Source organism: Mycteria americana, chromosome 7 (assembly GCF_035582795.1).
Source record: "Mycteria americana isolate JAX WOST 10 ecotype Jacksonville Zoo and Gardens chromosome 7, USCA_MyAme_1.0, whole genome shotgun sequence".
Lineage (NCBI taxonomy): Eukaryota > Metazoa > Chordata > Aves > Ciconiiformes > Ciconiidae > Mycteria > Mycteria americana.
The window spans coordinates 29,480,657-29,496,585 of record NC_134371.1 but is presented as its reverse complement, the minus strand read 5'-3'; positions in this window follow the sequence as shown (position 1 = coordinate 29,496,585).

The window sequence follows — 15,929 nt, the reverse complement described above, 5'->3', positions numbered from 1 at the left end:
TTTCCCTAATAAAGGCTGAGGGCTTCCCACTGGGTGGGGGCCAGTCCCCTGGCTCAGCATGGAGAGGTACCACGAGACCCTGTGAGAGTATGTCCCTTTCCCTCTCTATCTACAAAGGGACCTCATGTCTTGATGTGACACTGGTTGGACGTTATCACAACCAGCTGAATTATTTTGGAAATGGTGCTGCTCGGTGTGCAGTGTGCTCAGCAGTCCATAGGGGACAATCAGCCTAGCTACCCAGGGACATCAATGAGATATGCATGCACAAGCTCCTGTATACAACATAGAAAGAGAAGAGACATATTATTAAGGGTTTTCTATGGACGTGGAAATTATTGCAGTGCTGTCATGAAGTCATTTGGTGATTGCTGTCTCTTGAGACACTTTACCTCCTGGAGCTCTCACTGATGCATTGCCAGTGGGCAACCCAAAGTATCTGTGCTGTGAAACTGTCTGAATGGCCCTTGCAGAGGAAACAAGGTGGGAAAAGGACAACACCAGCATCTGGGAACAAAAGACAGGTGTGCTGTGCACTCCCTGCAGTGTATCACCTTAAAGTCCCAGGAGACATGCCAGAGGCTATGTGTGAGTAATGCTAGAGCCTGTAATTACTAATTGCTTCACCCAGGTGTAGGGAGGTGCGGAAAATCATTATGTCTAAGGTTCACATGAACCAAGTGAAGTGAGATCCTGGATAGCTGAGCTAGAAGGATAACCTGGTTATTGCTAATGAGACTGCTTTTCTCAGGAAGGGCAAGAAAATGTGTGGGTAGATGCATAGACGTGGTACAGGGAACTACTGAGCCAAGAGGATCAGGTGAAAGGTTGGGGCTGAGTCTTGACTTTGTACAATACATTCAGCAGCGAGATGCAGGGTAACAGCTGAGCAAAGGCCAGAGACAGGATGTGATGGTCCAGTGATGACCTGAGAAAAGAAAGTCCAAAGATATTATAAATGTGGCACACACCACTCAGACCTGGGTCACAGGCATGGGGGCTTGTGGCCAGAAAAGGAGGCAAAGTCAAGGCCAGTGAGGCAACAATGGACTTTGTGGTGGGATGCACAGAAATGCAAATGCAATTCTGGGATGTCTCAGGCAAGGTGTTTCCAGTGGAAAGAGGAAAGAGTTCGTGCCATTGTGCTCTGCTGAGTCCTTGTTGGGAAAATGGCCAGTTCTTCCAGTCACCCGTTGTTGCGGAAAGATGGACTCATCAGGAACCATGGCTTGGTAAGGCTCAGACAGCAAGCAAGGGGACAGAGACATGTCCCACACATGAAGCAGAAAGAGCTTGGCCTGGTTCCTCCAGTAAAAGGGAAACTGGGGGAATACACAGGAAACATATCAGGGGATTAAATGTGAAGGAGACGAAAGAGTTGCTCCAATCAAAGGGCAGCATTGGCACAAGAGCAAAGTGAGACAAAATAGCCATGAATAAATTTAGGCAGGAAGTCAGTGACCACGAGAAGATCCATAGTCTGGAAAAGCCTCTCAAAAAGGCTGGAAACTCATGGGAGACCAAAAAAAAAAAAAAAAAAAAAGATGGAAATAGAGGATATTGTAAAAGGGATAAAACGAAGAGACACGCCAACTTAGTGGACAGAAATGGTCCCTTTTAATCCCATATTCCTGTGGCACTAAAAGGCCATGTAAAGAAAAATGTGGCTCATTTTTTTTGCACATATATACATATATATGTGTATATGTGTGTGTGTGTGTATATATATATACAGGCATAGTGTTTGTGCAGATGGATTATCATCAATATAATCAAGGTCAAATACATCACACACTCCCAGCCCTGGAATGCTACAGTGACAGAAAGCTGGCAATGTGATTTAAGATGGTCCCATTTTTTTTAGCAGACTTTTCTCACGTTTGTCATCTGTCACCAGTTCAAAAACCTTAGGAACCTACGGCAATCAGCAGCATAAAGAGCTGATAGACAAAAACAAACCTCTGGGTAAATGAGAACAATGACAAGAGCAGATTCAGCTGATTTTGGCAGAGGCAGAGATCTGGTGCAGCAGTGCTGGAAATCTTTTCTAGTTGCAGCTTGCTCACAAAAGCCACGGGAGAAGGATACACCCAGATTGCAAGGAAATGCTGTGAGCAATTTGCCTGCTCTCCTCTGTGGGTTGAGTGGACCATAAACCCTCCTTGCTGCTGCTGAAGAGAGAGACCTGGGGAGAGCCGTGTCTCGGCATCCCCAACCTGCGGAATGATGGGCAAGGCTGGATGCCAAAGAGCGACACATACCACGGAAAAGGTTTGCCTAGAAGCAGTGCATCTTTGTAGTCAGGTTTCTGTGCCCAACAGAAAAGCATCACAAAACACCAAAAGAGGTGAAGTTGCTTGGGGCATTGGCAGTTAAACCAGTGCCAAGTGATAAACTGAGGGTAATAAGGAAAATAACGCAAGATGGCACAGTCTATGCATGGCTCTCAAGCAAACCGTGAGGAGACAGTGAAAATATATTCACCAGGTTCCTAAAAGGGTAAGGACACATGTGGAAAAGGTTCTGAAGTGAGGAAATACTCAGTTTACGAAGAAGAGGGCAACCTGCTAATATTAATTATGTCACCAAAGGCTAATAAGTCACAGTGTAAACCTGTGAAGCCTGCAGTGAAGCAGTTTATTGATGATGTCATTAACAGCATATAAATGTTTAGTCTTCTGCTGGTCACTGGCTGACCCTGTGCTTAGACTTATGATGTAATGACTGCCAGGTACATCCTGGCATCCTCCATCCGTGCATCCTCCATCCACTCCTGCTGCATTTGCCTCAACTTTCCCAGCTCTCACTGTGGGCTGACACATTTCAGATCATCTTGCATTTGTCAACGGGTAAGAGTGCACACAGCCAGATGTCAGGAATGGTGCAGCATGAAGTAACTTATTGCACCACGATAATATGTAAGCGTGTCTGAGCTCCAAGAGAAGAGGGACCTTTGGTACTCATAACCAGAGGGATCTGGACAAATAATTTCTGCTCTTTTGTGTGAACCAAAAGGAACAAACCCCCTCAAAAGTAAGAACAATTAGCACAGATTGATGATGGCACTTGATGATGATACAAAAGTTGTATCAGTTCCAGCTGCTTGTTACTGGGCCATGAGAGGGCAAAAGAGTAGTGAAACTGCAGAAGGGTATTCCCATGCAGAAGGGAAGACCTCTTTTCTAGCTGTGAGGAGCTAGTTGTGGCACCGAGGAGTTGTTTGGTGAAAAGATACAATCAGGGCCATGCTGGAAGGCAGCCTGATCTGTTTCAAACAAACCCACTGTTAAGAAATACCCACATCAAATTCTGCTCTCTGCTTTTGCTGCCTCATGTCCCAGGAGCTGTCTTGTCTCTGCTTGGCTCCCAGCCATACTCCTCCCAAACCCTCCAGGCTTGGGCCCAGAAATCTCATACATCATACAATAGACTCAATCCATCCTGGCTCCATGCCCCCAGCCCCAACCCTGCCAGGACCTGTCATCTGGCAGAGTACCCCAGTAGACAACGGTGATTCAGCCTTATATAAAACAGGAAGAGGCAGAGGAAGCGAATGTCAGAGCATCAGGCAAGAACCACAAATGTGAAGCCTCAGGAAAGCATCAAGATTGACTCTAAGTCCCAGGATGGGCACAGAAACTCTCTGTAAAACTTATATTTCTGTCAGATGTGATGTTCTGCTAAACAACTCCTTAAACTCCAAGCAGGTGCTTGGACAACAGGCAAATGATGGAAAGCAACTGTCATCCTCTGCTTAGGGGGAAAGTGGCAACCTTGTGAGAAAGCCAGAGACAAAGTGCTTCACTGGGGCTGAAGGTCCCTGGACAGGTTGTCTCATTGGCAAAGGAGAGTTTGCACACCAAGGACTGGATGGGAGGTGCTGCTTTCCCATCCATAGCAATATGGAAGAGGTCTACAGAGAAGGATCGGGGGTCCTGAGGAACATCAAGTTGAAGATTAGTCAGTTGTGTGCCCTTGCAGAGGTGAAGTCTAACTGGTGGTTGCATGGTGGTTGCAGCAGCAGCACGACCACCAGGGCAAGGGAAATGATTTTTTGTGTCTCTTGTGTGGTCACATCTGGATAGCTGTGGACTGTGTTGGGCTCCCTTGGACAAACAAGAGACTGGCGAACTAGAGAGAGCCTGGCAAAGAGCTGCCAGGAGGGCTTTGGAGCAGCTGATGTTTGAGCAGCAGCAGCTAGGAGACAGGTTTGCTCAATATGGAGAAGAGGTGAAGGGGTAGATTTAGTTACTGTGTTGCACTGCCTAAAGGGGCTTTATGAAGATGGGACCAGTCACAAAAGTGATACAGCCAAGGGGCAAGAGTTGACAGACACAACTTACAAGAAGGGGAAATTCAACTGGGCATAAGAAAAAACTCTCCACACTGGGGGTGGTCAAACCCTGTGACAGAGGCCAAGACATTGAACTTGGAGGAGAAAGCACTGTTAAAAAGAAATTTCAGAAGCCCTGTGATGTAGCACTGCTGTCCAGGCAGTAGGTAAAGCAAGATTAGCCCTGCCCTGCATGAGGATGCAGCCCATGGTGCTACGCCTTCAGGATGACCAGCAGGGGCTCTAGGTTCTATGAAGTGGGAGGGGGACAATTGTGGACAATAGGAGGGTACAAAGATTTTGGTTAAAATCTCCTTTTCAGGAGTGGGCAGATCTCACAGGTCGTGGATGTCAGTCATTCCTATTTGCACAGAAAAAAGTAGAGCTGCAAGTGGAGTGAGTAAAAAGCACCACCAAAACTTTCTTTTAAAAGTCATTGCTTGTTTCATAGGGATGCTCCTGAGATACAATCATTTGTATAGGAGGAGAGTCCAGGCAAAACACTAATATGAGGAGCGGACAAGCGCGTTTTCATAGCAGGCCACTCTACAAGAGTTTTGAATATGGAAGTACCTTCTGGCAATGCAGGAAGCTCAGTGTGTATCAGCACACACTTACTAGGACTTTGCAGATCAGTAGGAACTTACTGGAGCACACTTGACATTCCTCTAGGCCCCAGAAATTATTCTTAATACTGACAGAAATTGAAGCCAGATTTTACAGAAAATAACGTGAACATGAATATAATTGCATGTGGCGTTTTTCCAGGGGACACAGGTACTGGGTGATGCCATAAGAACATGGAAGAAATTACAGAATATCTTAGGGCACATGGGTAGTCCAGCATGATCTTCTCAGATAATATACTTCAGCTTGTTTATCAAAGATTGCAATTCTTCCTCTTTCTCAACTTTTGGAGTTCATCCATACCCAAGGAGGCAGTTTTGTGCAGATGTTTAAAAGAGTATTAGAATAAAATGAGCAAGATGCTTGCACTATTGTATTTCAAATTGATTGAGCCTGGTCCTCAGCTGGTGTCCTTGCTATGTGGACCAACAACAGGTCAAGAGCTGGCCTGTGATTACTTGTGACGTCTATTGCAGATCCTGATCCCCAAAATGCAGTGGAGTGGTCTTTACTGGTTTTTTTCAGTGTGAGCTGTACCTGCGATTTAACTTCTTTTGAGAAGATTTATAAAAAGAACTGATACAGCAAACTCTCTATTCTTCTTCCTGGGGTTTTATATCTAAACTAGAGGGGTCTGGGAAAAAATTACAAAGGTTGTTTAATCAAAAACAGGGAAAAGAAAGAGGCAAGGGGTCAGTTTCAAACAGTAATATCTGCCCAAATAAACAGGAGAAATTTAAAGATTAATGGATCTTTAGAGCAGATTGCCTTGGCAGACTGGCTACGGAGATGGGAAACCCAAAACACATACAAAGGGATTAAACCAAATACAGAGAAAAAATTGTTGACTTAATTATTCTAAAACTAAATTATTCTAAAGTTCAAGTGGAAAAAAAGCACTGAATTGGGAGAGGGCAGACTTGGGGCAGGGGGATATGTGAAAGGAGTAGCACCTCATACTATTACTGCATCTAGCTCCAACACGTTGAGATCTTTCTGCTCTTCCCCAAGACTATGGATCCAAAATCAGCAGCCCGTTTGTTTTTTCACTTACATAGGCCAAAATGAGAGAGCTTTGATTTTACAGAAATGTGTGAGTCAGGTTCTGATTTTGCAAAAGCCACACCAAGCACCTTCTTAATCTGGTCTGCATTTGAAAAGAACCAATATGGGAGAGGATGAATTCAGATAAATGGTTCTGGTATTGGGTCATTTATGCTGTTTATGCATGCGAACAATTAATGAGACTGGTGTACAGTGGGATTGCTGGGCTGAGGATGCCTCCACCCTTCCCCCAGACCACATGCAGTATAGACATCAGGAAAAGAGGGAAGGCTGGTGAGAAAGGCAGAGCTGAGCAAACCTGGTTCATGTATGAATGCCAGTAGCTACGGGGACAATGTTGGCCAGATTTTTGGCTAGTGCAAATTCAATGGAGCTCTGTTGGCTGATGCTGGCCCTGGATTTGCAGAAGAGAATAGCTGGCTAATAGCTGGGTGGCTTTGCTTGCGTTTTCAAAGACCCATCAGATGAAAATGGGAGTTAAGCACATGGTTCCCCAGATCTGACGCACTTTGTCCCCAGGTTTGGATTAGCCCTGCCTCCAAACCCAGGCTAAACCACGCTGAAAATTGGACTTCCTTGCCACCACACACATAGACAGATATGGTCCTGCCCCTGTGAGCCACCGACTTGGGAACTTGAGGCAGAGCAAAAACACCACAGACCTCTCCTACTCGTCCTGGAACATGCAGATCTTCCATGTGCTCTTCCTCCTGTAAATGAGTTTTCTAATATCCTTCGTCCTCCCTCCCCCATGGAAAGGGACATGGAAGGGTTTATTTTTTAGGCCGCTTTATTGCCTGATCAGAATTACCCGTCTGAGAGGGGGATTTGAATGGCACCTTATCTGGGGTCTTTCTCCCTCTTTTTAATGCTTGAAATCAGAAGCTTTGCTGCATTTTTTTTTTAATTACAATGGAAAGAGAAAGGGATTGAACAGTAAAGTTAAAATAAAATTAAAAAAAACTTTAAAAATACAATGCGAATGAAAAATGATGGTTTTACTCTTTGCCTTAAAGTAAAATAGCTTTTATCTTTTTCCCCCTTACAACAGCCTCTTCTACCTAGATAATGCATTTGGTTAGATTTATTTGCTCAGCCCAGAAAACTTGACACTAAGGGGATTATTTAGTTTTAGATTCGCTGTAGTCCATAGTAATAGCCAACAGGGAAAGGAATGAAGCAGTGATATTAGCAGGAAGATGGGAGGGGAGGGTGGACGGGGGAGGGGGTGGCAGGGACTGCAGCTAAGCAAAACTGCTTGCATAAACACCATTAAGAAGATTTAGACATTGCTTTTCTTATCATCAGCACTCCTGGAAGAAATAAAAAAAAAAAAAAGAGAGAGAGAGAAAGGAGAAAGGAAAAGGGACAGGCCCTGACTTGCTGTGCATGCGTTTCCATCAAGGTTCAATAGAAAAATAAAACCAGCCCAGGGTCCATCTGCAGCAATTCTGCCGACCTCTCCAAGTTACCCCATCACAGTCCAAAGGAGACATTGGTTCCACGTGTTAAGAGGAGGAAGGAGCAAGTCCAAAGAGGAGGAAAACACACAGTTTCTCCACACAGACTTGGGCAATTTTATACATATCCATGAGAGCACATTTATTTTTCTGTAAAATGCTTGAATTTTCTTTGTGCACTACTAAGAAGTAGAACGCACATGGCGTACCAGGAAGGACAGGTTCATGCGAGGTAGATGTCAGACTTTAAGAGGCAGAGTGGTTGGCAGCCCAGCTCTTGGAAACTGTGTCCCAGATCCACCAGCCGCTGACTCTGTGGGAGGACACAGCAATTGCAAGGAGCATCAACTCAGGGACAGGCAGAAGAAGACTCTGGGAACTTTGTTGATCAGACGGGCTTTGCAAGAGTCTGGAGCAGGCCACCAAGCAGCAGTTGTCCCTTCAGAGTACAGGTCCCCTCCTGGCCAGTGTTTGCTGGTGCCACTCTCACATGTGGCTCACATCCAGCCAGGGAGGGAGGGACATCTAATGAGCGGTCTTGCCTAGGAACATAGGGTCAAACTGTATTTCTCCATTCCCACCATGACTGGTTATGACAACTTCTAAGTCTGTTAGAGGCATACACATCTCAGGACAACAGATATTAAATAAAAAGGTTATTCATTGAACACAATGAATGAGCAGATGCTCAACCATCTGGTCTATTGATGAGGACACCATGAGCAGGTCTGAGGGCTTCCTTGTGTGAACATGACATGTCCTAGAGAAGGGATGGGAATGGCTGACAACCATTGTTGATGGGGTGACCCAGTCACTCAGCCTCCTTCTCCTCCCTGCTCCTGCTGGAAGGAGGCACAAGCACTCCCACTGCCACCCTCTGAGCTCTGCCACACTGGGGTATTTCCTTGCACCATTGTGAACAGCGTTACTGCTGAAAGACCCAAGTCAGCAGATCTCAGCTGCTGAAGCATCCGCAGGAAGGGAACCCAGATGCTATTTTAGAAGTTATAATGCTCTGAATTTTAAACGAAACATCCAACACTGTGGAAGAGACATAAAACTTCATGCTTCAGGGCACAAAAATCTTCCTGTTACTGGGGATTAGGAGGAAAGTGTCCTTGGAGGCAGGTATTGTGGAGCTGCCAATGAGGAGGCTTCTTGCCCTTTACTCTGTGCGAGCTGGATAGAAAATATGAATTCTGTTTCATGAGGAATTCTGCAGCTTTGGCCTTTATTCCACATTGGCATGAGACGGACACCTTGCAAATTCTTCATCAGAAGAGAACCCACATGTCTCAGAAAAGACACACATAAGAAAGAAGAGGCAACAATGTAGGAGAGAGGAAATTCAAGTACAATTGACTAATCCATGCCACACAGAAGGAATTGCCATATTCCAGGTGGCTGCTTTAATCAATGGGTGATAGGTCAACTGAATTAACTCTAGATGCAAGAATTAACTCAAGAGATGACTTCTTCACTATTTATCCAGCTATACATCACTTTGGCTAGTAGATGATAGTCAGCTTGTCTTCTCTTTTTTACCTGGTTTCCAAAGGAAGCGTGTGAAGCAGACTTCAGGGGCAGGAAGAAGAAAACTGGGGAGTAGAGTGGGAAGTTATTTTGGGAACTGTCATCATTGTGGAAGGGATGGAGAAGTTTAAGCCCAGAGGAAAACACAATTCATTAATTCTTCCATGTGGGGAATAGCTCCCTCCCATGTTGATAATGCTCATAAGAACTTAACAGCTCTTGGATCAAAACAAATGGAACATGTCCTTCCTTGAATTTCTAAATATTCCTGCTATTCCACCCATCACCCTCATCCCTCCTTGGCCCTTCTATATGTGTGGAAGATGTTGTGCCCCCAAAGCAGGTTCATGATCAGTTAAGGAGAGAAAATCTGCTCCAATTCATTGGCATCCTCTGTTCTTTATAACTCACCTTGATCTGGTGATGCCAGCCTTATCTTGGAGAAGAGGCATTTCCAACCTGGGTTGATGAAGTCCCATGCTTTGTGAGTGTTCACAGAAAGAAAGGGGAAAGCAGGAGAGCGACCTAGGTGCTTAGAGGTTGCTTGTGACTAGCACAGGCTGAGCCTTAAAGAGTAAGAAAGAGCAGTCCCGGTCCACTGGTGTTCCTCTCCCTGTGCGAGGGAGAGGAGAACGTCAGCATTGTCTTATAAAATGCCTGAATGGCTTCTTTTTTTCCTAGAAGCATCATTTCTATCTTGCCTGGCTTGAGCTTCAGCCAGCTGTTTTTCATCCAGGAGCTTATCTCTCGTAGGCATAGTGACATTGTGTGACAGTGCCTGTTGTGTCTGCTGAGAAGACGTAAACCTGGGGGCCAGCAGCTGACCTGTAACACAAGAGCCCCTGATCTTTGTTATCTCCTCCCAGCGCTGAGTTCTGTGCCTATGCTACAAGATTAGCTGTTCTCCCATAGCATGCTATTGTGTGTGTGTGGAATGGGTTATTTCTTTTTTCTAGAGCAGCTGTTTTCAGTTCCCAGCTAATCTTGCTCTTTGTTTTAAGAGTCTTTTCTCTGTTTCTCAGCACAGCTGTCCTCTGTAGAGCCAGCCCTCAGTAAAAAAAAAAATCTCTGAGCAGATGATGTATTCAGCTGCTTTTCACCATGACTAAAGTTGTCTCCATCTGCAGCATAAACTTTTCTCACTTGCTGTCAAGAACTGCGTCTGTTCACAATATGTGGTGGCAAACTTGTTATCTTCTATCATAGAGGAGCGTGTATAAAAACACTAAGATCTCATGGTCCCAGTCAATCAGAGCCATCATCCGCCTTGTCTAGTCTTTTGACTGCAGCACTGGGATGTGTTAGGAATCTAATGGATCCCACTGTAACAGATCCCAGAGTGGACGTGCAAGAACACCTTTAATTTAGTAAGATTCTTGAGCTGTAATATGAAAGTCCTGCTGAAGAGATAGCAACAATGCATGTCCTTGTGGTCACCAAGAGTGGAAGACACTGCGGGAATAAAATCTGGGTCTGGGCTAAGGACACACCATGACAATCAGATGGCCTGGCATGTGATCGGGATGTCATGGTGGTTCAGAGTGGGCCACTGCAGGCAGGTATTAGCTGTAGTTACAGCTGTCATGCCAGCTCAGATGACAAGGACAGACCTGGATCATAGCAAAAGGATGGGGCATCCTGCTGAAATGTGAGAAATACCAGCAGGAAAAAAAAGAAAATCTGTCCCAATCCACAGCCTATGTAGCATATTACTGCTTGGTACACGGTCTTTTGCTGTGCTGTAGGCATATATTTTTGTCTCACTCACATATACAAAGTGTCTCACTTTGGTAAGTGGGACACTTGTCAAGACTATCTGTCTAGTCTCCAAACGTGGGATGAAGAGACGTAGCACAGGCTTGGAGGTGAGTGTCAAGTGCACCTGACTATGGAAAACTGGTTGTGTCTCCAAATCTCAGAACATGGACCCACCCCTGAGTTTTCTGATACTGTTTTAGTTCAAACTCAACACAGTGTTGCACAACAGCTGACCTGGCTGTAGACTTCAGCCTGGTGTTTCCTATCCCTGTTGCCTGTGTTAGAGGCAGGTGTGTTTTGGATGGGAATATCTCCAAGTGGGCTTGCAGTCCTGTTAGTCCTTGGGCTCTCTCTGTGTAAGCTGGGCGGGGCTTATTATTTTCATAGGTTTTTTTGTATCGGGGCAGAGCTTGATGCGAGGGCCATATCAGAGCTCACATTTGTGTTTCATTGACTTATTTCCTCTTAGCTACGGAACAGCAGCTAGTGGAAAATTAATTTTGTAGCATACATTTACAAGTTAATTGCAGTTTCACTGGAAGGTGGGAAACCTGCGTTTGATAAATAACAGAAGGAGGCACCAGAACATGCTTTCCCTGTCTGGCCTTAGCTCTGGGGTTATTGTCTAACTGCAGTTATCCCTGTCTGCTACAAAGCAGGTCAGAGTCTCACTGTGCTGAGCAAGCAGATAGTAAGAGACAGTTGCTGCCTCTGAAAGCGCACAGTCTTCAGCTCTCTCGGTGAGGACAGAGCAGATTCGCTTGCTCCTAGATTATTCCAGTTCTAATTTTTATTCTGGGGGTTTTCTTTATAGATTTCATAGGCAGATGTTTCAGCCAGACTTGGAGCATCCTTGGTACCAAGAGAGGAAATCCTCAGAGGGTCTACTTTTCCTCTGAGAAATGCCTTTTCTCCAAAGGTATCTGCTTGCTGTTTCACAATTACCTGCCTCTTTTTTTCTTAGTGAGTTGTTTCAGTTATGTTTTTCTTGATGGGCTTCAATGTGATGGCTTTCAGATGCGATGAGGAATGAATGAGTTGAAAGCAGAAGATGTCAAGCAATGGGTAAATGACGAGGGGAAGGAATCTAATACTCAGAATCACAGGAAATGAAAACCAGCTCCATTCATCTGCAAACAACAAATAACTTGCACTCCAGCAAGCAGTTTGTCTTGTAATCCGGTTCACACCTACAGCAGGGGCAAGAAGGGAAAGTATTAAACCCCATTATCCTCAGAGTAAGAGATCAGAGGAAGGCAGAAATTAGACAATTTCCATATAGACGAAGCAGCAGAACACAATTTTGTCATGTTTCAACCATCTGCAAGAGACTTCAGAGCTCTGAAAAATGCTGTGAAAGCTGTCAGCTGGGCTATAAAATGCAGAATCTAGTTAGCCAAGAAAGGTGGTGAACAAAGCAATGAGGAAAAGGATCAAAGGAGGAAGAAACACCCTTTGCTGGACAGGCACTGCTTCAAATGCTGCGTGCTCTCAGCACACCAGGAATGAGTAGGCATGTAGGAGCTCTGCCGAGGGTGCAGGCTCCAGAAGAGGCACATACCAGAGCCTGTCCCCAGGCTTCAGTAGGGTTCAAGGCCATGTCATCTGCAAGACCTGGTTGCAGGCCCTTGACTTTATTCAGATAATCTGAATTGGTTTACTCTATGCAGGCTGTGCGCAGTTGCTGACCCAAGCATCCTTTTTGAGGCTTTATTTTACATCTATCTTGGCTTTTTGAGTACATGTTTAATCTTACACACATATATAACCTTCCTGAGCTTGAGAAAGCTATGAACATATGAAGCAGAGAATCTACCACCCATCTAAAACCATTGTCTGGTTGGGTGAGGGCTGTCTTCCACTGTGTACACAGCATGTTTCTGAGCTGCACTCTAACAATTTGGTAACAACGGGAAAAGAAGTGCCACAAGAATCATACTGATTTTTATATATATATTTTTTGCACTAATATCTATTTTATTTATGTGTTTGTGAAGGACATAAGTAGACGAAGGAGTACAAATATACATTCCAACTTTTAATCTGTGCTGTCATGGATTTTATGGGCTTTGACTGGACAAATACTCTTTCCAAAACACCTGAGTTACTCACATGAATAAGACCATCTGTGCCTGTAAATGGTTGCCATATTGGGCAACGCATACTCAACATAGGGATTGGCATTAAATGGTATTTCCTTCACCGTGTAAAACTGGAAGGTGGAGAGGAAAAACTGTCTTAATGATGCTACTCTAGGGATGAAGAGGTATGAGTTCACTGCCAACATTTCCACCTTCAAATCGTGCCAAGAAGTCCTATGGACTGGTCTTCTGGCGCCCTAAGTATTGTACTGAGGGGACACAGACATGGCAGAGTAGAAGACAGCAGCAAGGCAGTGTTAGTCAGCATGAAGGACAGTGCCTCTGCAGCCTTATGGCTATGAGTGTGAATAGAGGAGCAGGCCAGAAGTCCACCCACTCTACCCTTCTGTACAAGCTCTTTTAAAAGGAATTTTTCCTCTACAACTCTGAACCCACATACCTTCAGCAGAAACAAGGTGCTGCCCAGCTCTGTGGTGTGAAGAACCACCTATTTTATTTCTAGCATGCCACCTGCTAGATTCCTTTGATGCCCTCCTGAGGTCTTGTACTGGAAGAGGCTGCCTGTCCAAGCTGCATCTGATTTTATAGTCCTGAGTTGTACCTCCTTCAGTCACCCCCTTCCAGCCTGAAAACTACCCAGCTGTGCTGGTATACTACCAGAAAAGCTGAGAAGGCTGGTGTTAAGGAAGGATCACTAGCTAATTTTTCAAATATATTTTTAATAATAAGGAGCAGACCAACCACTGCCACATTCTCCATCTGTTACCTTGGGCCAACCATTTAAACCTTGTGTACCCCAGCTCTTCTTCTGTGAAGCAGGGTAATAACTCTGGTCTCATCTTGGCTATTTAGTGCCTTAGGGCACAATAGCCTTTTGCTATTTCTATGCAGAGTACCTTCTGCCACAATTATTGTCATGTAGACAACAGAGTAAGACAGAACTGGGCTCTGTGGGCATTTTGGTATTTTCCCTTGGGGGTCATGCCTTTTGAACAGCCCCTCTTAATCCACCTGAGTCAGGTAAGGACTCTCTGCCATGCAAGACAGTAGTTCCTAAAATTGCCTTAGCAATGATAAAGCAAAAGAGGAAAAAAAAATCTGTAAAAAAACCCCTTTGACATTTTACAGCAATATTATTAATATTCTCAGCTATTGTTCCAGATCTGCCAATAATGTAAAGTTTAAAGGAGAAGGGGGTGGGCAGAGGGGGCAGAGAAATCAAAGCAGGCCATTAGGCTGAATGGTTATCTAGGCAGTTTGCTCTAGGCAAACAGTTAATCCAGACCTGGGAGAGAGCACTGGTAGTTAAAGCCCTTTAATGGCCTAAGTCCTATGATAATTAGTCCTGCCCTGGAGGTAGCTAAGTGAGCCACTCCAGCCTGAAATGGAGCTCATCCACTGCTGAGGCCATAATCCTCTGTGCACAATGAAAGCTGAACTAATTCACTGAGTAAACACTTTCTCAGTTACTTACACGCTGTCTTCTTTCAGCCTGACACCAAATAGATTCACTTCCAAGAGCTGGAAAGAAAATCAACTTTTTTTTCTTTTTTTTTTTTTTTTTTAAAGCAACTGATCTTGGTTGAAATGCATTTGGATTTAGTGTCCAGGGTATAACCTGGACAGATATAATCTCCTTTCTCCTGGCATCACACAGCAGCTCCTTTGTTTTAGTCCATTACAATGGCAGAGAGCAAAAAGGCATTTCCCCATCTATTACCTTCTCTTTTGTCCTGCCTGTTCTTCTGAAAAGGCATATGCTGGAGAAGAGCGGGAAGGCTTGTGTGAAGCTCATACAGAAATTTGTGGCTGTTTCAATCACTGAGTTATGTGCTTTCAGCTCACCCAAAAGCTCAAGGTGGGGAACCTGGCATGGAGGAAGAGTAAATTGAAGTAGCAAGGAAGGAAACATCAAATATCTTCAACTATGGCAGATGACACCAGCTTTTTCTAGTTTTTCTTCTTTTTGTTTTAATTAAGAAATGGAAATGTACATGCCTTAGCACATTGTCCTTTCTATGTGCCCTCTGTGTAAAGATGTGCTATGGGTGCCTGGTCTTCTCTGGGTGCATTTCATGCTCATGTCTTCTTTCCAGCTTCCCCCAGTGCTATCCTGCTTCTGGACCCACTTGCAAGACCCAGCTCTAAGTGCTCTCCATGTCCCACCAAAAGCTGGGGAAGGGAACCAAGCAGGGAGCGGGGGGGGGGGGTGGCTCTGCACACAGGAACACGCGCTGTCCCTCTGGGTAAATCTATCCCTGGGGTCTCCGGCCCTGCAACGACACACTGAGAACATCAGCGTCTCCGTTGAACGACGCTGCAGGTATCCCTGGTCCATTAACCCCAGGAATTGTCCCCTCTGATGCCTGCAGTCCCATGTGTTTGGGGAGAAGGGAGCTGAAGACCTACAAGGGTAAGCAATCCTCTGACTTGCCGAATTGCCATCACCCAATGAGGTATGATCAGAGCACACGGGACAAAATAGAGAGGGGTTTTACATGACACGGACACGAATGGGAGTGTGAAGTTCATAGTGTTATCATCTCTTGTTCTTCTCACAACTTGTCCTATCTCCCTTAAAACCCCAGATACCAGAGTCATGTGAATACACCAGATTCAACACCATATGACTGAGAAGACCTGCTTGAAAACCTAGATCCCTACTGGTTTAAAACCTAGGAAGCAAGGGATTATATTTCAAAGGTGAGGTTATCTCATTGTTGCCTTTAGAGGTGAACAGAGTACTTGTTTACACCTGAACTCTCTGTTTAGGCTCATGTTAGAGTCTACAGAGCGAAATAGACATTTCTGGATCACAGTCTACCTCATCTCAAGGCTGGCCTTCAGAAGAAGTTGGATGAATTGTACTCCATGAAGGCATATTTGCCTCCCTGGTCTGGAACATGAGTTTGGACCCCCCAGCTCAGCTATTGATACTGTCAGTATTCAGAGGCAGGTGGGAGAAATCCCACCCCAAAAGTAGTACTGTGATTTCTTTAAAGCAAATGACATGGTCTGGGGGTTTGATATGTGTCTGGCACCACCTCTCTG